This window comes from Lepisosteus oculatus, unplaced genomic scaffold (assembly GCF_040954835.1).
Source record: "Lepisosteus oculatus isolate fLepOcu1 unplaced genomic scaffold, fLepOcu1.hap2 HAP2_SCAFFOLD_760, whole genome shotgun sequence".
Classification (NCBI taxonomy): domain Eukaryota; kingdom Metazoa; phylum Chordata; class Actinopteri; order Semionotiformes; family Lepisosteidae; genus Lepisosteus; species Lepisosteus oculatus.
This window is the reverse complement of record NW_027168321.1, coordinates 17,245-39,404: the sequence shown is the minus strand read 5'-3', so window position 1 is coordinate 39,404 and position 22,160 is coordinate 17,245. Positions and strand designations below refer to the sequence as shown.

The 22,160-nt window shown below is 52.6% G+C and overlaps 4 non-coding genes across 4 annotated transcripts; all 4 read right to left on the bottom strand.

Annotated features, from left to right (window-relative positions):
- Positions 1 to 4,758: 4,758 nt before the first annotated feature.
- On the bottom strand, positions 4,759 to 4,952 carry LOC138235113 (U2 spliceosomal RNA). The gene has a single exon (XR_011188008.1). It is a non-coding gene; the product is annotated as a U2 spliceosomal RNA (small nuclear RNA).
- Positions 4,953 to 10,877: 5,925 nt separating this feature from the next.
- LOC138235118 (U2 spliceosomal RNA) lies at positions 10,878 to 11,074 on the bottom strand. Its single transcript, XR_011188012.1, has one exon. It is a non-coding gene; the product is annotated as a U2 spliceosomal RNA (small nuclear RNA).
- A 3,472-nt stretch (positions 11,075 to 14,546) lies between these two features.
- Positions 14,547 to 14,736, bottom strand: LOC138235112 (U2 spliceosomal RNA). The gene has a single exon (XR_011188007.1). It is a non-coding gene; the product is annotated as a U2 spliceosomal RNA (small nuclear RNA).
- A 6,412-nt stretch (positions 14,737 to 21,148) lies between these two features.
- LOC138235116 (U2 spliceosomal RNA) lies at positions 21,149 to 21,336 on the bottom strand. Its single transcript, XR_011188010.1, has one exon. It is a non-coding gene; the product is annotated as a U2 spliceosomal RNA (small nuclear RNA).
- Between the last annotated feature and the right edge of the window lie 824 nt (positions 21,337 to 22,160).

Genomic DNA, 22,160 nt, shown 5'->3' with positions numbered 1-22,160 from the left:
CCGTGGTGTGAAAAAGGACCCCTAAGACTTTCACCGGGTCCGTCGTCCTTGTCAGTCCCCCGACAATCCGCGGTTCGTACGACCAGGCTCCAAACAGTTTCACTAGGCTCTTGGCGTGGTTCAGTTGGGCGCCGGTGCCTCTGGAATACGCCTCCACGATCTCCAATACTCTCCCCAAGCTTCTTTCGGAGCTCAGGAAGAGTGTGATGTCATCCGCGTAGGCGGCGATCTTCGCCTCCTGCCCGCCTCCACCTGGCACCTGTATTCCTTTCACTGCAGGATCCCTCCGCAGCTGGTCCAGCAGGAGTTCGAGGTAAGTGACGTACAGCAGGGGTGACAGCGGACAGCCCTGTCGCACACCACATCTTACTGGGATACTCCTCCCTACTGCTCCGTTCACACATACCCGGGATTTCGCGCCAGTGTATAGCGTCTTGATCCACCTGACAAAGTTGTCAGGCAGACCCTTCCTCCGCAGGAGTGCCCACAGGATTCCGTGGTGGACCCGGTCGAACGCCTTTGCTTGGTCCAGGCTCACCAGCATGAGCGGCAGGCCTCTATCCTCCACCCAGGCGATGGTGTCCCGGATCAGCTGCAGATTCCAGCTGATCTTCCGGCCTGCCACGCCACATGTCTGGTCTGCCCCAACCAGCTCCGGCATCACCGTCCTCAGGCGGCCGACCAGCACCCTGGCCAAGATCTTGTAGTCTGTGCACAGAAGCTGGATCGGCCTCCAATTGCCCAGGTCCGCCTTGTCTCCGCCTTTATGGATCAGTGAGATAACCCCGGTCTTCATGGAGAGGCCCAGATCATCGCTGTTCAGGGCCTCATTGAAGACCTGCACCAAGAAGGGCTCCAGGTGGCTCCAGAAAGTGGAGTAGAACTCTGTCGGTAGCCCGTCAATGCCAGGGACAGTGCCCTTCTTCAGTCCGAGCATTGCTTTTTCCAGTTCTGCCCCTGACACTGGCCCGACCAGGGTGGAGGTATCGTCCACCACCCTCTCCACACCTTCCAGGAGCTTCTCCCTGATGCTGGAGTCGGTCTCCTTCTCCTGAAACAGAGACGTGTAGAAACCTGTGGCGCACTCTAACATCCCGGGTATGTCCGTGGCTGCAGTCCCGTCTTCGCGCTGGATGCTTTCGAAGAGACACCGTTCCTGGCGTCTCCTCACAGCGCCGAAGAACTGGGGCGAGCATCGTTCTTCCCCTTCTCTCCACACTCCCCGCAGTCTGAAAAGAAAGTCCTTTGCCCTCTGCAGCCACTGGTCTCTGAGCAGGCTTCTAACAATAGCAATCCTTTTGCCGTCAAAAGCGCCCCCCTGGTTCAGCTGCTCGTACAGTGCCTCGAGCTCTTCTTGAAGATGGGCACACTGGCGTTCCTCCAGACTCCGCCGGATCCAGCAGTAACGCTTGGTGACCGTCGCGAGAGTCTCTTTACATGATTCCCACCAGTGCACCGAGGAGCTGTAAAGCTCCCTCCTCTTCTCAAAGTCCCTCAGCACTGATTCGATCTTCTTCCGATATCTCGCCTCCTGCAGAACTTGCCTGTTCAGCTTCCAGTATCCAGCCTGGAAGCCGGGGTCCTCAACACCAAAAGAGACCGATAGCAGCCGATGGTCCGAAAACCAGGTAGGGGTCACTTGCCTGCTCAGGACTTTCCACTTTACAGTAGAGAGGATGTAGTCCAAACGCCGGAAGATCCCTCTCCCGTTGTCCCACGTGTGGTGTGCGACGTTCCGAAACCCGTCTCTAAGGCCGAAGTCTTCGATCAAGGACCTCAAAAGATGAACTCCCTGGCCGTGTGCGTCTCCCAGGTCGATGTTGAAATCGCCGCCCACGATCAGCTCCCTGTTGGTATACAGCAGGGGCTCCAGGTCTTTCAGGAAAGCGCCCTGCTGCCGTCTGTCTGCTGGGGCGTACGTGCTGATTAACCTGATCCTGGTTCTCCTCCAGATCCCGTCTACCACCAGCAGACGTCCGGGGATTGCCGAGCTGACCGACTGAACGACGAAACCTGGTGAGCCGCACAAGATGCCGACGCCAGTGGAGTTCACCCCTCCGACGCTCCACCACGAAGGACCCTTCCTCCACTCCCTCCGAAAGGTCCTCACGTCATTGAGGTCCTTGAGGTGGACTTCCTGCAGGAAGACCACGTCCAGGTGCCTCTGAGACAGGTATTGGAAGACTGCCGCTCTCTTGTCCTGCTTCCTCAAACCCCTCACATTGACCGTTGCTGCCGCAAGGGTCATGGCGGGTCATGGGGGTTTACGTCACTCTCCATCTCTTCCCCAGGGCTTTGCTCGGGGGAGCTTGCTGTCCCTGCTGTACTCACTGATGAGTCCCCAGTGGACATGTATCCGATTTCATAGGGGCTGTCCTGGATTCCTTGTTCGGGGGTGGGCGTGTCCGGCTGGCAGGTCACAAACGGGCTGCCGTCCGACGTCGCTTCCTGCGCGACCGAGTATACGGACATCGACGTTGGTCCTGGTCCCGATCCTTGTCCTGCAGGGAGGGATTCTCCGTCCGTGTCGTCCTCCGAGTCGGTCGAGGTAGTCAGGTGCCCTGCTTCCTCCTCCATCCTCTCAGGGCCCCCTACCTCGACTTGGTCTTCCTCCTCGTCTTCCCCCTCGACGGTCTTCTTCTTCTTCTCCTGGGTCTCCTGTCGTAGCTGTTTCTCTCCCACTCTCTTCTTCATTTTCCTCGCCCTCTTGCCCTGCAGGGCCGTCACCTTCTCCTCCACTACTGGTGCTGGTGCCGCCGGCGCTCCCCTCCCCTTCAGGCGGCGCCCCGACTTCACCACCGTTGCCCAGCTGCCCTCGTTGTCCTCAACCTCTCGCGATGTTCCTGGCTGTTCCTCCTCCTGCCGCTCTTCTTCCACCGTCTTCTGTTGTCCGCCCTTTCCCTTCTCTCCTCCACCGGGGGCACTGCCGCTCACCGGCCGCTCCTCACCCTCGCTGTCCTCTCCTGCCAGCCTTACACCCTCGTACTCCGCCCTGATGAAATCGGCGCTCCTTTTGACACACTGCCGGAACAAGTGGCCTGTGTTGCCGCACAGGGAACACTCTTTGACCTTGCAGTTCCGTGTCGTGTGGTCCCGGGACCGGCACCGTCCACACTCCGTTTCCTGGCACGTCCCCTCTCGGTGTCCAAAACCCCGACACTTCCTGCAGAACTCCGGCTGGTTATAATAATACAGGTACCCCCTACCTGAGCCGATGGCGAAAGTGCCTGGTGGGTGGGAGAAACCGTCAAGCGAGTGCTGATCCTGGCGAAGTTCAACCTCATACCTTCTCTTGCCGGTCCAGACCTTCCTGGTGTCCTGAATAACAGTGGGCCCATTCCGCACATCGACATACCGGCGCAGAAACGTTGTAATGTCGGCATCGGTAAGAAAAGGCTCGAACATGTGCACCACCACCCACCGTTTGTTATCACCTTTCAAGCCGCCACACTCGTACTCACGCATCTTCTCTTCCTTTATGGCCTGCAGACATTTCCTTACCGCATCCCTGTAGATAGTCGCACTCATAAAGGTGACATCCAGGAACTTCTGTGCCCGGTTCCCTTGCACGCACTTCAACTCCGCAACGCTGATCCCCAATAGGTCAAACAAGATCTTGTCCTCAAACTCTTCTCTCCCAGGCATCTCCGTTTCCAACCTCCAGCTGAACCGGATGGTCCATTTTACGCTCGGCTCCTTCCCGGCCCTCCTCGGTTCCCCGGGATCCGTAGCCATAGTGGGGACGCAGCCTGCGGCTGCAGAGCAGCCCACTCACCCTTCCGTGCAAACGAGTCCAAAGTCCGTGATCCAAGGCAAATCCAAAAAAACAATCCGGGTTCCGTCCACTTGTAGTCCAAAGGGGTTGTCCTCTTCTTAGGAGTCCTCCGCTCTCTCTCCCTCGACCTCTGACCTTAGCCAAAAGGCCGAGAAGCGATGCCCGACGCCGGCCTTGGGCGGGCGCGCGGGCGTCCGGCTGGCGCGCAGCGGCGCAGGCCGACGCCTCGGGAGCCCGGTCCGCACGCGGCTGCCGGCCGCCCGGACTCCGCTCTCCCCCTCTCTTGCCTGCCTGCTTGCTCGCCTGCCTGCCCGCCAGTCCCGGGCGGGGGCCCTGCTCTTGGATCTCCTGTCAACGGCCCGACAACGACCGCAGCCGCAGGGGGGCGCCAGCCGGCCGGCCTCCTTAGCTTAGGCCCCTCCCACCAGCAGCAGCTGTGCCGAGCGAGCTGCAAGCGAAAGCGGACCGTCGGCACCTGCGGGCAGAGGCAAGGGGCAGCGCTCTCTCGGGAGGGACGGGGACACACACACACACACACACACAGACGCGCGCGCCTGCCCGCCTGCCGGAAAAAAAGGAAGAAAAGGTGTATATACTAAGTTTTTTGGAGGGAAACCGCCCGGCTGTCGAAAGGGGCCCGCCTGCGAGGACGGGGACACACACACACACACACACACACACACACACACACACACACACACAAAAGCCACGCCTGCCTCCCTGGGAAAAGGCTGAAAAAACTAAGTTTTTTGGAGGGAAAACGCACGGGAGCCGAAAAGGGGGCCGGCCTGCTTGCCCAGAGAGTCGAGACGCGGGAAAGTGCACAGAGGGAGCACGGGAACGGAGACGGGGAGGGGGAGGGGGAGAGAGAGACACACAGATGGACGAGAGACGAGACCCGAGAAGAAGGAGCTCCAGTCCACCTCGCTTGCTTGCTTGCTTGCTTGCTTGCTTGCTACGTCTGTCTTTTCACCGCTGAGAGAAGGTGGTGCACCGCTCCCGGAGGCGCTGCAATACCGGGCCGATGCGTGGAGAGGACGGAGCAAGCTCCTGATCCAGCTCCCTGTTCCAAAAATCCGTTTAATATGTGGTCCCCCGATGGGGGACGTATCAGATATTAAACTGATAAGAACAGATTTTTTTTTTTTTTTTTTTTTTTTTTTATTATAAAAACGAACCCCAAAAATCACACACTCACTCCACCATCCAATCTACACCACTAACACCACAAAACTAAATCCTTCCACCTCTCTTTAGCTGCCGCAAAGCCCCACCTAATCACATCCCACCTGACCCGTCTCCCTATGTCTGCTTTCACCTTGGCAACCACACTAAAAGCTGAGACCTCCACTCCGTGTTTAATCAGATCAACACGAGCCTCCCACACATACAGTTTCACCAGACTTACTATTAGCCAGGCAAGGAACTTATCATCCCACTTCCCCACCTTTGGTATGCCCCTCATAAGCAACTTATAAGACAGCACAACCCCCAGGCCAACCCGTGCCATTGCACTCCCACATTGTTCCCACACTGCCTGAACAAACCCACACTCCCAAAATACGTGCCGGACTGTTTCTTCCTGAGGGCATCCCGTTCTCGGGCATTGACTCTTCTTCGCCAGCCCTCTAGCGTACATGACTGATCTAACCGAGAGCCTCTCCCACACACACAGCCAGTTAAGATCTTTTAGCTTATTGTCCAACCCCCCGGGTTGTGTCTGCAGCCATACTTCATTGGACACCCCCAAAATTGCTGCGGTCTCCTTCTTCGTCACCATGTCATACAATGACCTGTGGTTCAGGGACATCGTACCTTGACGGGCCTCCGGGTGAGCCTTCAGCCATTGAGCCGCATGTCGATAGTGCAGAGGTAAGGATTCTGCCTTTGGAGTAGTATTCCTCCATCTCGCCAAATGTCGCATTGTTGACAGAAACCACAATTGAACGAAATAGCAGCAGAGGTGCGGTGGATCATTAGCCAAGAGTACACACAAGTTTGACACAAACACACAGTCCAACTTCACCACGAAATTTGGAACTCCTCTGCCCCCTTCGGCGACTGGTCTACACATATCCGCTCTTTTTATTCTTTCGTATCCTTTCCCCCACATGAATCGAAAGATCATTCTTGTTACTTCCTTCCTTTTCCTCATTGGCAATGGAAATACTACCGCCAGATACAAGAGCAACGGCAAGATGTCCACTTTCAGGACCAGGACCTTACCTGTGTAGGTAAGCGCTCGATGTTGCCACAAACCAATCTTGCGATTCACCTCCCGCAATCTTTCCTCCCAGTTCAGCTTAGCAGAATCTGCGTTGTGAAAAAGGATTCCCAAAGTCTTCACTGGCCCAGACACCACAGTAAGACCCCCCGTCCGTTCCGGTCTGTACTTCCATACCCCAAAAAATTTGATAGTACTCTTTGCTTTGTTCAATTGGGCTCCGGTCCCTGCTGAGAATTCGCCGATAATACTCAGAGCTCTTTCCAACCCTTCTTCCGAATCAAGGAACAAAGTGACGTCGTCGGCATAAGCTGCCACTTTAGCCACTTTCCCGCCACTTCCAGGAACTGTTATCCCCCTCACCGTCGTGTCTTCTCTCACTTGGTCCAGCAGGAGCTCTAGATATACAACATACAGGAGTGGGGACAAAGGACACCCCTGCCGCACTCCGCACTGCACAGGAATCCCCTCTCCCATCCACCCATTCACACACACTCTTGTCTCCACCCTTCTGTACAAGGTATGAATCCATCCCACAAATGTTCTACTCAGACCCTTTGCTTCCAGGACTCGCCATAAGACATTATGATTCACCCGGTCGAAAGCTTTGCACTGATCTAAACTCACCAACATAAGTGGTAGGTTCCGTTCTTCGACCCAGGATATAATGTCCCTGGTCAACTGCAGATTCCAACCAATATTTCGGCCTGCCACCCCACATGTCTGGTCATCCTTTACTAGAAGTGGCATCACTTCCCTTAGTCGCCTACCCAGCACTCTGGCCAAGATCTTATAATCTACACACAAGAGCTGGATAGGCCTCCAATTACTCAAATCGGCCTTATCACCCTTCTTAAAAATTAAGGTTGTGACACCAATCTTCATACTAGGTCCGAGCTCACCTTGATCCAATACCTCAGCAAAAACCTGTAACAGGACTGGCTCCAATTGCCTCCAAAATGTTCGGTAAAATTCAGCCGGCAGGCCGTCAATGCCCGGTGCTGCTCCCTTCCTTAACCCGAGCATTGCAGATCTAATTTCCGCCGCCGTCACTGTTCCCTCCAATTCTGTACTGCTCACAGATGCTTTTTGTACTCTAGACAACATTCTGTCCTGGATGTCGAGATCCGCCGCTTTTTCTGAAAAAAGAGATGAAAAAAAATCCGAAGCCCTTCTCACCATCCTTGGAGGGTCGATGGCCATGCTCCCATCTTCCATTCTGATGCTTGTAAAGGAGCTTCTTTCCTGTCGGTTCCTCACGGCCTTAAAAAACTGAGGCGTACACCGCTCATCACTCTCCAAGAAGGCTCCCTTAAGTTTAAAGAGATAGTTCCTCCCCCATCTTAACCATTTCTCCTTAAGGATTGCTTTAATCTGAGCTGCCCTGTCCCAGTTGAAAGGGCCCCCTTGATTGGACACTATATACAAGGTTTCCAGTTCTTCCTGCAGTCTCACACAATCCTTATGTTCCAACCGACGCTTGACCCTGCAGTAGTTCCTAGAAACCACCGCAATCGTTCGCTTGCACGATTCCCACCAACAAACCGCCGACGTGAACCATCTCCTCCTCTCTTTATAATCCCTTAAGACGCTTTCAATTCGCCTCTGATATTTCTTCTCCCCTAAGATCACACAATTCAATTTCCAATAATTCACTGCAAAACAGGGGTCTCCCTCACCAAAGGCCACGGAAAGCAGTAAGTGATCCGAAAACCACATCGGGACAACTTCCCGGGCAACAACTTTCGCTCTAATTGAAACCAAGATGTAATCCAATCTCCGACAACTTCCTCTCCCATTACTCCAAGTGTAGTGCTGAAACTGGAGAAACCCATCCAACAACTTAAAGTTGGCAATCAAATTCTTGAGTGTATGCACCCCCTCACCCAAAGTGTCACCCAGATCAATATTAAAATCACCCCCAATGATTAACTCCCTATTTGTGTATAGTAAGGGCTCCAGATCCCTTAAGAAAACCCCCTGCATCCGCCTATCCGCTGGAGCATAAACACCAATGATTCTTAATTTCAATCCCTTCCGTATTCCGTCTATCATTAACAACCGTCCCGGAACCACAGAATTTACCTCCTGACAAACGAAATCAAACCCATGACACAAAATGCCCACCCCCGAAGAGTTGACTCCTCCCACACTCCACCACGAGTGTCCATGAGTCCACTCTTTTTTGAAGATTCCCACATCAGCGGGATCTTTCAAATGAACCTCCTGAAGGAAGCATATGTCAAACCGTCTACGTGCCAAGTCTTCAAACACCGCAGCCCTTTTCTCCGGATTTCGTAGCCCTCTCACGTTAATAGTGACGACCAAGAGGTTCATGGTGGGTCCGGGGGGTTGACACCCATCTCCTCTTCCGAATTGGAGTCTGAGGAACTCAGTGCCCCAATAAGGCTGTCCGCACTTCCATCACCATAAAGACTCCGACCTTCCTCCATTTCTGTTGGGCTCTGTGCCCTTTCCTCCTCTTGGATTGGCGTCTGCACTAGGCAATTTGCATAAGGACTTCCCTCCTCTGATACGGGTAACACCGATATCTGGCCATGCAGGTCTGTTAGTCTCTCTCCCTGTCCGGGAGGCAGCGTACTTGCAGAATCCTCCACTTCTTCCTGATCACTTGTATCCGAACCAGTGTTCACCATCAACTCCGTAATCTCCTCTTCTGATACCTCGCCCTGTTGTTTTCTCCCCTCCTTCTTTTTCTTCTTCCCTTCACTGGAGGTCCTTTTCCCCTCACCTGTCAGAGGCCGTTTATGTTTTTTCTTCCTTTTAACCACCGTAAACCCCTCTCTGTCTTGCACCTCCATCGCCTCTGGTCTTGTAGACGGCCCTTCTCCGGCAGCATCCAGTCCCTCTCCAACACGCTCAGCCCATCTATTCCCACTCTCCTCACCTGCTCCCGTAATCTCACCCTCCTGCCCGTTATCCTCCCGGCCTTCCTCCTCCGCTTGCGGCTCCTCTTCATCCTTCCTCTTTCTACCCTTCCCTTCTTCCGCAGGGGTCGCTGTCTCCTCTTCGCTGTCCTCCCCAAACAGCCTGATTTCCCCCCGGAGTGCTCTGCTGTAGTCCATATTCCTGCGGTTACATTGACGATACAGATGTCCCTCTGCCCCACATAGAGAACACTCTTTGATATTACAGTTCCGGGTAGAATGATCACGGCTATGGCATTTCGAGCATTCCGTTACCTCACAATCCGCGTCCCGATGCCCAAACCCACGACATTTGCGGCAAAAAGGGGGTTGGTCTCGATAATAAAGATAACCTCGACTTGATCCAATTGCAAAGGTTGCTGGGGGGTGCTTAAAGCCATCCGGGCTTCTACCATCCGCTTGCAGTTTAACCCGGTACTGCCTGTTCCCAGCCCAGACATTGCGTCGATCCATTATTCTCCGCGGTTCTTCACACACCTCTACATATCTACTTAGGAAAGTTGTAACGTCCACATCAGACATAAAAGGATCATGCATATGTAAAATTATCCACCGTTCATCATCATTAACCAGTCCCGTACATGTATAATCCCTCAAGCCCTCTGCGTTCTCTGCGGCACGACACCTTTCCGTAACTTTCCTATGCAGGTTAGTATCCTTCAGGGACAAATCAAAATATCCATGTGTTCTATTCCCTTGTAGACATAAGATCTCGAATGCACTAAGTTTCAAAGTTTGAAACAACACCATTTCCTCAAACTGATCCCTTCCCTGCATTTCCGTTCCCGGCTTCCAGTGGAACCGTATTGTCTGTCTTAAACTAGGGGGACCCCCTTTCCTCCACTCTCCTCCAGGATCCGCCGCCATAGTGAAAAAGGTGTTTCGGCTGCCGAAGCAGCCTACTCACCGGGAGACGTCCTCTGGCAGCCAAATAATCCGCAATCCAAATCCAAATCCGGGCCCAATCCGCTTCGCAATCCAAAAATCCAGTAAACAGTCCTCCAGGCGCAATCCTCCAGTCGCAATCCTCTGGTTGTCTTCTCCCTCGGTCTCCTGGTGTATCCCCCAGCCGCGGTCAGGCCACGTACCGGGATCGCAGCCAAAAGGCCGAGAAGCGATGCCCGACGCCGGCCTTGGGCGGGCGCGCGGGCGTCCGGCTGGCGCGCAGCGGCGCAGGCCGACGCCTCGGGAGCCCGGTCCGCACGCGGCTGCCGGCCGCCCGGACTCCGCTCTCCCCCTCTCTTGCCTGCCTGCTTGCTCGCCTGCCTGCCCGCCAGTCCCGGGCGGGGGCCCTGCTCTTGGATCTCCTGTCAACGGCCCGACAACGACCGCAGCCGCAGGGGGGCGCCAGCCGGCCGGCCTCCTTAGCTTAGGCCCCTCCCACCAGCAGCAGCTGTGCCGAGCGAGCTGCAAGCGAAAGCGGACCGTCGGCACCTGCGGGCAGAGGCAAGGGGCAGCGCTCTCTCGGGAGGGACGGGGACACACACACACACACACACACAGACGCGCGCGCCTGCCCGCCTGCCGGAAAAAAAGGAAGAAAAGGTGTATATACTAAGTTTTTTGGAGGGAAACCGCCCGGCTGTCGAAAGGGGCCCGCCTGCGAGGACGGGGACACACACACACACACACACACACACACACACACAAAAGCCACGCCTGCCTCCCTGGGAAAAGGCTGAAAAAACTAAGTTTTTTGGAGGGAAAACGCACGGGAGCCGAAAAGGGGGCCGGCCTGCTTGCCCAGAGAGTCGAGACGCGGGAAAGTGCACAGAGGGAGCACGGGAACGGAGACGGGGAGGGGGAGGGGGAGAGAGAGACACACAGATGGACGAGAGACGAGACCCGAGAAGAAGGAGCTCCAGTCCACCTCGCTTGCTTGCTTGCTTGCTTGCTTGCTTGCTACGTCTGTCTTTTCACCGCTGAGAGAAGGTGGTGCACCGCTCCCGGAGGCGCTGCAATACCGGGCCGATGCGTGGAGAGGACGGAGCAAGCTCCTGATCCAGCTCCCTGTTCCAAAAATCCGTTTAATATGTGGTCCCCCGATGGGGGACGTATCAGATATTAAACTGATAAGAACAGATTTTTTTTTTTTTTTTTTTTTTATTGCAAAATTACAAAAGAAATTCCAAAAACTCCAAAGAACAAAACACAATCCCCAAATACACAATAATCACAATAACAACCAAAGTCATCTCAACCCATAATCCTGTTAAACACAAAATTCCATTCAATAGTTGACTAACAAAAACTTCTAAATACTAACAACCCTTCCCACTCAATTCTCAACAATTAATTACACAGCAAAATCAATACACAACAAAATCTGTACATCCCCATATCATAGCTCAGAACCCCAATTACTACCATAATCCCACCCATTATGCAAATTAAACCAAAACCCCCTTCCCAAATTTACAATTCATACATTTCCACAATCCTTGAATTAACTCCCAGCACCACCCGTCACAAACTAGTCCCCTCCCAAACCACCCATTACATAAACCCACGTTTCAAACAAGTCAAACACATACAAAAAATCAAACAATCCAAAATTCATATAAAAAACAAAACAATTTCTTGTTATACTAATACAAATCCCATTCTTTCCCCTTTTTTCGACTAACAAAAACTTCTGAATACTAACAACACTTCCCATTCAATTTTCAACAAATCATTACACAGCAAAATCTCTACAAAACACAAATCTACTTAAATCTATTACACAATCTCAAACCCCACTAATCTCCCTACTCCCGCCCCTTATGCAAATCAATCAAACCCTCATCCCCAAACTTACAATACATTCATTTCCTTACCTCCATTAAATACAATCTGTATCCCATCACAATTAAACACATTCATCATCTGAAACACTACTCTCACTATTCCCTTTACACAACATTTTAATAAATGAAACAGCAGCATCATTACACATCGCTTTACCTTTTCCCGACACACGTAGCCCTCTAACCATTCTTTTTCCCGGAACCGAGTATTCAAAAAGAAGCTGTGGAAACTTCTTTTCCATATACCGTGACACAGCCATCACCCGTTTCCTATCCAAAGGCAACAAAAGATCTTCAAACATATTCCTATCCACCGCTTTTCTATTTTTCCCCAAAGGCCATTCAAAATGAATACGTCTCTTCCTCTCCTCCCTCCACTGCTTCCACTCAATGTCTCCATCCCAAAAATCCATCTCTCCCCCCCCCATCCGCACCTCCCCCTTTAATACATCACCCTCCACCTTCTCAGAATCAATATCAACAGTTAGAACAGCGAAGGGGTTTGCACTCTCCATTGCCTGCCCACCCACTTCCACCTCTTGCCTAACAACACCCTTCCCTTTCCCTTTCCCCTTCTGAACCACTGACCAATCAATACCCTCGCCCCCCTCCGACACTTGACCAGGTCCACTTGGATCGTCGTCCTCCACCTCCTCAGGATCACCAGCCGCCACTTTCTTCCTGCGAGAGACTCCCCTCTCCGCCACTTGGCCTGTCCCGCTTGAGTCGTCGTCACCCTTCACCTCCTCAGGATCCCGATCCGCCACCCTCTTCCGACTAGGAATTCCTGAAACAGACATCCCCCGGCTCCCCGAAGGCCCCTCATCACCATCCATTTCAATGTCAGGCACACTCTCCGCCCACGACACCCTTCCTGATTCCTCGACCAACTCCTCCACCATCTCGGCGACCTCCTCCGGACCCTCTCCCTGCTTAGGGGCCACCGAAACTCCATCCTTCTCCGCCACACCTCCAGCCTCCACCATAGACTCCTTCTCCGCAGACCTCTGTTCTCCTGGAGCCGCTCCCGTCCTCCTTGCAAAAGACTCTCCAGCAGTCGACCGAGCCCGGGCTGCACCTGCATAGCTCCTTGACCTTTGGAAACAGTTCTTATACACATGGCTGGCTTCACCACACAAATTACAAGATAAGGGCTTGGTACACTTCTCTGCCTTGTGCCCTCTTTCCCCACACCTTCTGCAACATATAACAGTGCATTCAGCTGCCACGTGACCCTCCGCTGCACAGTTCCGACATACAAAAGGCTGCCCAGGGTAATTCAGGTGACCTCCATTCGAACCGATCATAAAGAAAGCTGGTGGGTGAACATACCCACCTTTCTCAGACGCAATAGTCCTTAAGCGCACCATGTACCTTCTTTTCCCCGTCCAGAAGTTCCTAGAGTCCATAACCTTTACACCATTCCCTTGAATGTCCACAAATCTTCTCAAAAAACATACCAGCTCAGACTCTGGCACATATGGATTATGCATATGCACAGTCAAAGGCCTTAGTTCTCTGACAAACAATGGCTCTATAACAAAATTAACAAAGGGCAAGTTCTCCTTCTGAGCTTGAAGAACATTCCATTTCTCCATACAAACTTTCTCAGAAATAAAAGAAACATCAAAAATACCTTTCCCAGGAAAATCTTGATAGCAAAAAACATCCGGAACCTCCACGCCCAAAGCTTGGATCAGCACAATGTCCGAAAACTCCTCTCTCTTCATCCTTTCGGTTCCCGGTCTCTCCTTCCATACGAAACGAACGGAATTCCGCATCCGTCCCTCTCTGCCCAGCCACTCTCCGCCTGCCGAAGCCGCAACTCCGCCAATCGCCTCCATCACTCCGTCCTCTCCCCTCCGGTTGACTCTGCCTCCAACAGCTGCCTCCACCGTCGCCTCCTCCGCCGCCTTCCCGACCCTCTGACTAAGACCTCGGAACTGCGGTCAAGCCACTTGAACCTTGATCTTAGCCAAAAGGCCGAGAAGCGATGCCCGACGCCGGCCTTGGGCGGGCGGGCGGGCGTCCGGCTGGCGCGCAGCGGCGCAGGCCGACGCCTCGGGAGCCCGGTCCGCACGCGGCTGCCGGCCGCCCGGACTCCGCTCTCCCCCTCTCTTGCCTGCCTGCTTGCTCGCCTGCCTGCCCGCCAGTCCCGGGCGGGGGCCCTGCTCTTGGATCTCCTGTCAACGGCCCGACAACGACCGCAGCCGCAGGGGGGCGCCAGCCGGCCGGCCTCCTTAGCTTAGGCCCCTCCCACCAGCAGCAGCTGTGCCGAGCGAGCTGCAAGCGAAAGCGGACCGTCGGCACCTGCGGGCAGAGGCAAGGGGCAGCGCTCTCTCGGGAGGGACGGGGACACACACACACACGCAGGCGCGCGCGCCTGCCCGCCTGCCGGAAAAAAAGGAAGAAAAGGTGTATATACTAAGTTTTTTGGAGGGAAACCGCCCGGCTGTCGAAAGGGGCCCGCCTGCGAGGACGGGGACACACACACACACACACACACACACACACACACACACACACACACACACACACACAAAAGCCACGCCTGCCTCCCTGGGAAAAGGCTGAAAAAACTAAGTTTTTTGGAGGGAAAACGCACGGGAGCCGAAAAGGGGGCCGGCCTGCTTGCCCAGAGAGTCGAGACGCGGGAAAGTGCACAGAGGGAGCACGGGAACGGAGACGGGGAGGGGGAGGGGGAGAGAGAGACACACAGATGGACGAGAGACGAGACCCGAGAAGAAGGAGCTCCAGTCCACCTCGCTTGCTTGCTTGCTTGCTACGTCTGTCTTTTCACCGCTGAGAGAAGGTGGTGCACCGCTCCCGGAGGCGCTGCAATACCGGGCCGATGCGTGGAGAGGACGGAGCAAGCTCCTGATCCAGCTCCCTGTTCCAAAAATCCGTTTAATATGTGGTCCCCCGATGGGGGACGTATCAGATATTAAACTGATAAGAACAGATTTTTTTTTTTTTTATTATCAAAGATAACAAAGGAATACTACATCACAATTATACCATCAATTCCGATGAACACATCCAAAAAGCAAAAATAACAAAGCAGACAAAAATCTTAACAAAAACAAATCACTACTGGGTATCAATCAACCAATCTTTTTAAATATCTGCTAAAGACTTCCATTTTTCTTTTACAGCGTGATAACTTAGCTTTTCTTTATCTACAGCCACCATGCATTTAATGTCCCCCACAATTTTGTTGTAAACCCCACCCACACTCCATAACACCCCTTTTTTGACCAAAGTGTTCCTAGCGGCCCACAAATACAATTTAACACAACTCATAACAAACCATAATATGAAAGCCACACCCCTCGTTCTTCCACGTCCTCTTACCCCAAACATTACCGTGGCCAAATTTACCTTAAACCCAGCTTCTATCGATTCCAATAAAGGTGTGCATTTACCCCACACTTGCTGAGCAAAAACACAGAACCAAAAAACATGTTCCATTGTCTCTCTAGCTCGGCAGTCTGCCCGAGGACACTCAGTTTGTCTAGACAACTTGTGCCTGTGCAAGACGTCTCGCACGGGAAGTCTCTTCCAAACCAGCTGCCAATTCAAGTCCATCATGTCTGGCCGCAAACCTTTGGGCTGAACCCTCCTCCAGGTCTCAGCAGCCACGTTCCCGACAATTCTGTCCTCTTCTTGCCCCATTACAGCGCTGTACAGTGCCCTGTGATTCCTCAGAGTCAGCACATCCTCTGCCACCCGATGTTTCCGGACCCAGGACACCGCATGCCTATAATGCCACGGTAAGTCCTCTCCGTGCGGGACATCGTTCCTCCAACAGGTGAGATGTCGGAAACTGTTGGCAAGCCAAAACTTTACAAAAAACTGGTAATTATGCACTACAGATTGGCTTAAAGCAACACATAACCCCGACACATATATACAATTTAACTTAATTGGTATATTCGGTACTCCTCTACCTCCCATATCAATTGACCTATACATATCCTGTCGCTTGATATACTCGTATCTTCCGTTCCAAAGAAACCTAAAAGTTTCTCTAGTTAGATACCTATTATATCTCGCTGGCATTGGGTAAATATTCGCCAAGTATATCAAGGCTGGTAAAATGTCCGTCTTTAAAACTGTTACCTTTTCTACGAATGTTAAGCGTTTGTCACCCCATCTTAACAATCGGACCCTTATTGCCTCCAAAGCCTGAAGCCAGTTATAATGCACCGTTCCCTGCTTTTGGAAAGAAATCCCCAAAACCTTTAAAGGGCCCCTACAAAAATCCAGGCCATGTATGCCTTCCTCTCTGTCTCTCCATAATCCAAAAAACTTAACTTTACTTTTATTTCTGTTTAGTCTGGCCCCTGATACCCTGGCAAATTCCTCGAAGATGGCCAAGGACCTCTGCAAACTGTGATCGGCGGTCAGCACCAAGGTAACATCATCTGCGTACAGTGTCATTTTAACTTGCTCTCCACCACTCCCAGGCAGTATTAATCCCTCTATGCCCGGGTCCCCGTTTACCATCCTTGCAAATGGTTCCATGTAAATGACAAATAACAAAGGGGACAGTGGGCAACCTTGTCTTACCCCAGAAAGCTGCTTCACCAGTTTGCCAACAAAACCATTAACCACTACTCTACTACCCACCTGCGTATACAAGGTCTTCAACCATCCAATAAAAATTGGCCCAAAACCCATCTTTTCCAGCACACACCACAAAAAGTTGTGCGACACTTTGTCGAAAGCTTTCTCTAAATCTAAATTAGCTAGTACCAACGGAATATTCCGGTGTTCAGACCACGCTATTGCGTCTCTGACTAATTGGAGAGACCAGTCAATTCTCCTTCCCCGTACGCCACAAGTCTGATCGCTCCCTACTACTGTCCCCATCACTTCCTTCATACGATTAACCAAAACTTTAGCAATTAACTTGTAATCTGTACATAACATCGTGAGTGGCCTCCAATTGCCTAGATCAGTTGCCTGCCCTTTTTTAAACAACAAGGTCAGCACCCCTTCTCGCATCGAGTCTCCTAACATTTTCCTGTTGAAAACCTCGTGCGCTGTTACTAACATTATGGGCCCTATTAAATCCCAAAAGGTTTTATAGAATTCTGCAGGAAGTCCATCTAATCCAGGCGCCTTCCCATTCTTCATCCCTGCCAAGGCTCCCCTAAGTTCATCTATAGTAATAGGCTTCTCTAAGAGACGCCTGCTACTCTCGGGCACCCGTGAGGAGATGCATCCAAGAGCAGTGGATTCCAAACCTCCTTCTAAGGCTCGTGCTGAAAAGAGGTTCTTGTAAAAGGAGTAGACCGCTTCTAACATCTCATCAGGGTGCTCTACAATCTTGCCTTGATCTATTCGAACCCCGTCCATTCGTCTTTTCCTTTGCTGTCGTCTCACTTGCCTGAATAGAAAAGAAGCACATATCTGTTGCTGTAACAAAAGATCTATTCGGGCCTTAAACAAAAAACTCTTAGCTCTCTGTTTGTAATAAGCCTGGAGTCTAGCCCTAGAAGCCGCCACCTCATCCGGATTCACTACCTTCCCCTCATTAAGTTGCATGTAGAGATTATTCAATTCTTCTTGCAACAATCTCCCTTCCTTAGCCTCCCTTCTCCTTCGGTTAAGACTATATTCTCTAGTCTCCCTTCTAATTTTCTTTTTCATTATCTCCCACCAATCCATAGCAGAGATGTGCTCCTTCTTCGCACACCACCACTCATTTAATTTTAACCTCATGTGTTCAACATACTTTTCCTCCTTCAAGATCTCAACATTCATTCTCCAAATACCTCGACCATACATCCTCTGCGGCAGGCTCAGCTTAACCTCCACTAACGTGTGGTCAGAGTACCACATCGGACGCGCCGCCGTTGTCTCCACCCTCACCTCTCTTGAAGCAAACATGTAATCGAGACGCCTCGCGACTCCTGCTGCATTCCTCCAGGTGGGCGCCACAGCACCTGCCGTGACTCGTAAAACACAATCCACTAGGTTGAAACGGGTTAGGAGCACACGTAACTGCTTAGCTCCCACATCTTCCTGTTTACTAAGATCAACGTTAAAATCACCACCAATGACAAGCATCCTATTAGTAGCACATATCGGGTAGAGCTCCTTATAAAAATCTGCTCTCAGTGAACTTATTGCGGGCGCATACACACATACAAACCTAAAGTTATTATTCCCATAACACACATCCACACTCAGGGCTCTTCCCGGCACTACTATATTACAATTCTCCACAATCATTTCACAGTTACCAAACAGAATACCCACCCCCGACGAGTGAACCCCACCCACACTCCATTTGGATCCCCCCTTATCCCATTCCCGTGAAAAAAGCACTGCATCCTTCTCATTCTTCAAGTGCACCTCCTGTAGAAAGCACACCTCAAAATTCAGGTCTTTTAGGGACTGAAAGACAGCAGTTCTCTTAACTCTATCTCTAAGCCCTCTTGTGTTAAGTGTCACAACCTTCATTTAAAGATTAACAGTTTCTCTCTTCCCATCTTCTAATGATATTCATTGCTGCAATATATGCATCTCTCACCTCACTCTCCTTAGGCCCGTGCACGTATAACCTAATGACTCTCTTCGATCTTCCTTCACTTTCTAAACTAACACCTGGAAAAGCTCTAAGAATGCTTTTAAGACCACCTGCTCGCACCGGGAATCGCACATTTCCATTCGCCCATTCACATTGCCTGAGAAAACTAGCAGACGCATCCAAATCTTTCATTATTCTACCCTCTGTTCTAACTACCCCAGCTGCGAAAGCCTCCTTAGCCATACCCCCATTGTTTCTCCATCGTTTCACAATATCTGAAAAGAGGATTTTCTTAGAACCTATTTCAGCATGTGTTTTCCCAAACACCCGAAACCGCTGAATATCCCCCCCTACAAGTACACACTCATAATTAATCTCTTTTTTTTGAATCTCCTGCTCCTCAAACCCAGCAGGCCACTTGACCCTATTATTCTTCTCGTCCCATTTGCAGATTTTCACAAAGTCCCGAGGCAACTCCGAATCCAGCCAGAGGCCTTCCTCTTCTCCTTGCTGTGGATCTACTCCGGACTCCAAACCTTGGGTGAGTATTAAACCACCGCTTTCGTGTGTGTCTGCCGTTTCAGGAACACATGGTGTCTCAACAAACTCTGAGGAAGCACTACCGCGGAGCTCCACTGCCTCTTCTTCTCGAATCTCCCCTTCCTCTTCCCCCTCGGCTAAAGGTAAGTTGTCTCCTCGGGTCACGGACTCAGGCCTGTCACTTTGTGTTGAATCCTCCCGTTCTCTGCCCGCTTTCTTTGCGGAGAGCTCTTCTGACTCCACAGATTTCCTCTTCACAGTTCTTCGAGCCATGGCTGCACCCTCTTCCTCCTCCTCCTCCTCCTCCTCCTCCATCCGCTCTCCCCAACTCTTCCTTCTAGCCTGTGGGCCCACGTGCGCCACCTCCTCGGCCGCTTGTATTAAAAAAGCCAGCCCAGGCGTTCCGGCACTGATCTCACCACTTAATTGACCTATCTCCATTTCTTCATTCTGCACCTGCACATCATTGACTCCGGAAACCCCTTCTTCTGCTGCTTCTTGTTCTGTTGGCGTGTTCACAACCGAAACCGCCACTTCTGCCCCGCCTCCATCTTCTGCCCCACCTCTTTCACCTTCACGATCAGCAGGCTTGGTCTTCTCAACCCTCAAGGACTTACTAATGGCGGCTGAGTAGCTGCCAGCCTTCCTGGGGCACTCCTTAAAAACATGGCCCCGCTTTCCACAGAGGTTACACTTGATTTCCTCCGTGCACATAGACGAAATATGGCCAATCCCATCACACCGTCTACATATTTGAGTCTCACAGTTGAGGGCCACATGTCCTTCCTGCCCACATCGCCTACAAGTGAGGGGCTGTCCCGGGTAAAACAGGTACCCCCGGTCTGAACCGATTGCAAAGTTCGCCGGCGGATGCGCCAAACCGTCCACTGCTTGTTCGCTGAACCTAAACCTCACTCGGTATCTCCAGTTCCCGGTCCAGTATTTTTTCTTATCTATTTGCTTAACCCCTTCACCTTGCACATCCACAAAGCGTTTGAGAAAGTTCAAAATGTCTCCTTCCGCAACATAGGGGCTAAACATATGAACAGTCAGCCACCGCACTTCCCTTGCAAACAATGGCTCCACATAAAAGTCTTTTAACGGCTCCTCATTCCGATGCGCATTTATAATTGCCCATACTTCCTTGCATCGTACATCAGAGATTAGTGAAAGGTCAAATACCTTCTTCCCGGGGTAATTCTGCAGGCAGAAGGTGTCCTCCCATCGCACTCCCAAAGCCGTTTCAAGGACCAATTCTTCAAAAACATCCCGGTAGATGAACTCCTGGTTTCCGCAATCCTCCTTCAAGACAAATCGAATGGTATTCCGCATCTTCGCCTCCCTGCCGCTCGGTCCTCTCTCCATCCTTCCGATTATGGCCGGATCCGTCTCCGCCACAAGAAAAAAAAGAGCTCCTGCCTAGCCTATAGGCAGGCTCAGAAAAAAAACCTTCACCTTCCTTCCTCTTGACTGTTCCTCCAGCCGCGGTCAGGCCACGTACTGGGATCGCAGCCAAAAGGCCGAGAAGCGATGCCCGACGCCGGCCTTGGGCGGGCGCGCGGGCGTCCGGCTGGCGCGCAGCGGCGCAGGCCGACGCCTCGGGAGCCCGGTCCGCACGCGGCTGCCGGCCGCCCGGACTCCGCTCTCCCCCTCTCTTGCCTGCCTGCTTGCTCGCCTGCCTGCCCGCCAGTCCCGGGCGGGGGCCCTGCTCTTGGATCTCCTGTCAACGGCCCGACAACGACCGCAGCCGCAGGGGGGCGCCAGCCGGCCGGCCTCCTTAGCTTAGGCCCCTCCCACCAGCAGCAGCTGTGCCGAGCGAGCTGCAAGCGAAAGCGGACCGTCGGCACCTGCGGGCAGAGGCAAGGGGCAGCGCTCTCTCGGGAGGGACGGGGACACACACACACACACACACACAGACGCGCGCGCCTGCCCGCCTGCCGGAAAAAAAGGAAGAAAAGGTGTATATACTAAGTTTTTTGGAGGGAAACCGCCCGGCTGTCGAAAGGGGCCCGCCTGCGAGGACGGGGACACACACACACACACACACACACACACACACACAAAAGCCACGCCTGCCTCCCTGGGAAAAGGCTGAAAAACCTAAGTTTTTTGGAGGGAAAACGCACGGGAGCCGAAAAGGGGGCCGGCCTGCTTGCCCAGAGAGTCGAGACGCGGGAAAGTGCACAGAGGGAGCACGGGAACGGAGACGGGGAGGGGGAGGGGGAGAGAGAGACACACAGATGGACGAGAGACGAGACCCGAGAAGAAGGAGCTCCAGTCCACCTCGCTTGCTTGCTTGCTTGCTACGTCTGTCTTTTCACCGCTGAGAGAAGGTGGTGCACCGCTCCCGGAGGCGCTGCAATACCGGGCCGATGCGTGGAGAGGACGGAGCAAGCTCCTGATCCAGCTCCCTGTTCCAAAAATCCGTTTAATATGTGGTCCCCCGATGGGGGACGTATCAGATATTAAACTGATAAGAACAGATTTTTTTTTTTTTTTTTTTTTATTAGAAAAACAGTACAAAAATTAGACTCACGGTTCCCTACCCACCACCTTTAACACCACGTGATTAAGTCCTTCCAACGCTCTTTTGCGGCTGCGAATCCCCAGCGCATTACGTCCCATCGGATTCTTCGGACCACATCCGCTTTCACTTTCTTCAAGATGCCTGCGATGGTCACCTCCATGCCACTCCTGATCAGCTCAGTCCGTGCTTCCCACACGTAGATCTTCGTGAGGCTGATCAGGAGCCACAGCAGGAAGCTGGCATTCCAATTCCGGGAACCGGGCACTCCACGCATCACCATCCGCAGAGACAATGGGGCATCCAGACTTACCTGTGCGTATAGGTGTCTGCTGGTCCTCCACACCCTCTGCACGAACCCGCACTCCCAAAACACATGGTTCACGGTCTCTTCACCCGTGCAGCCTTGTCTCGGGCACTGGCTCTGCCGAGACAGTCCATGCGCATGCATGACAGACCTGACCGCCATCCGACCCCACACGCCGAGCCAATTCAAGTCTTTCATCCTGTTATCCAGGCCCTTGGGTTGGGCCTGCTGCCAGATTTCTCTGGGCACACCCAGGATCGCTGGCCTTTCTGTTGTCAAGATTGTCTTGTACATGAGCCTGTGGCTCAGCGCAGTTGTTCCTTCTTTAACCTCTGGGTGTGCCCGCAGCCACCGCACTGCGTGGTGGTAGTGCGGTGGGAGTCGCTCCGCCTTCGGGGTCGTGTTGCTCCAGACGGTCAGGTGTCGCATGCTCGTCGAGAGCCAGAGGCTCACAAACCGGCCACACAGGTGGGGCGGGTTGTCGTGCAGGATAACGCACAGGCCGGCGACGA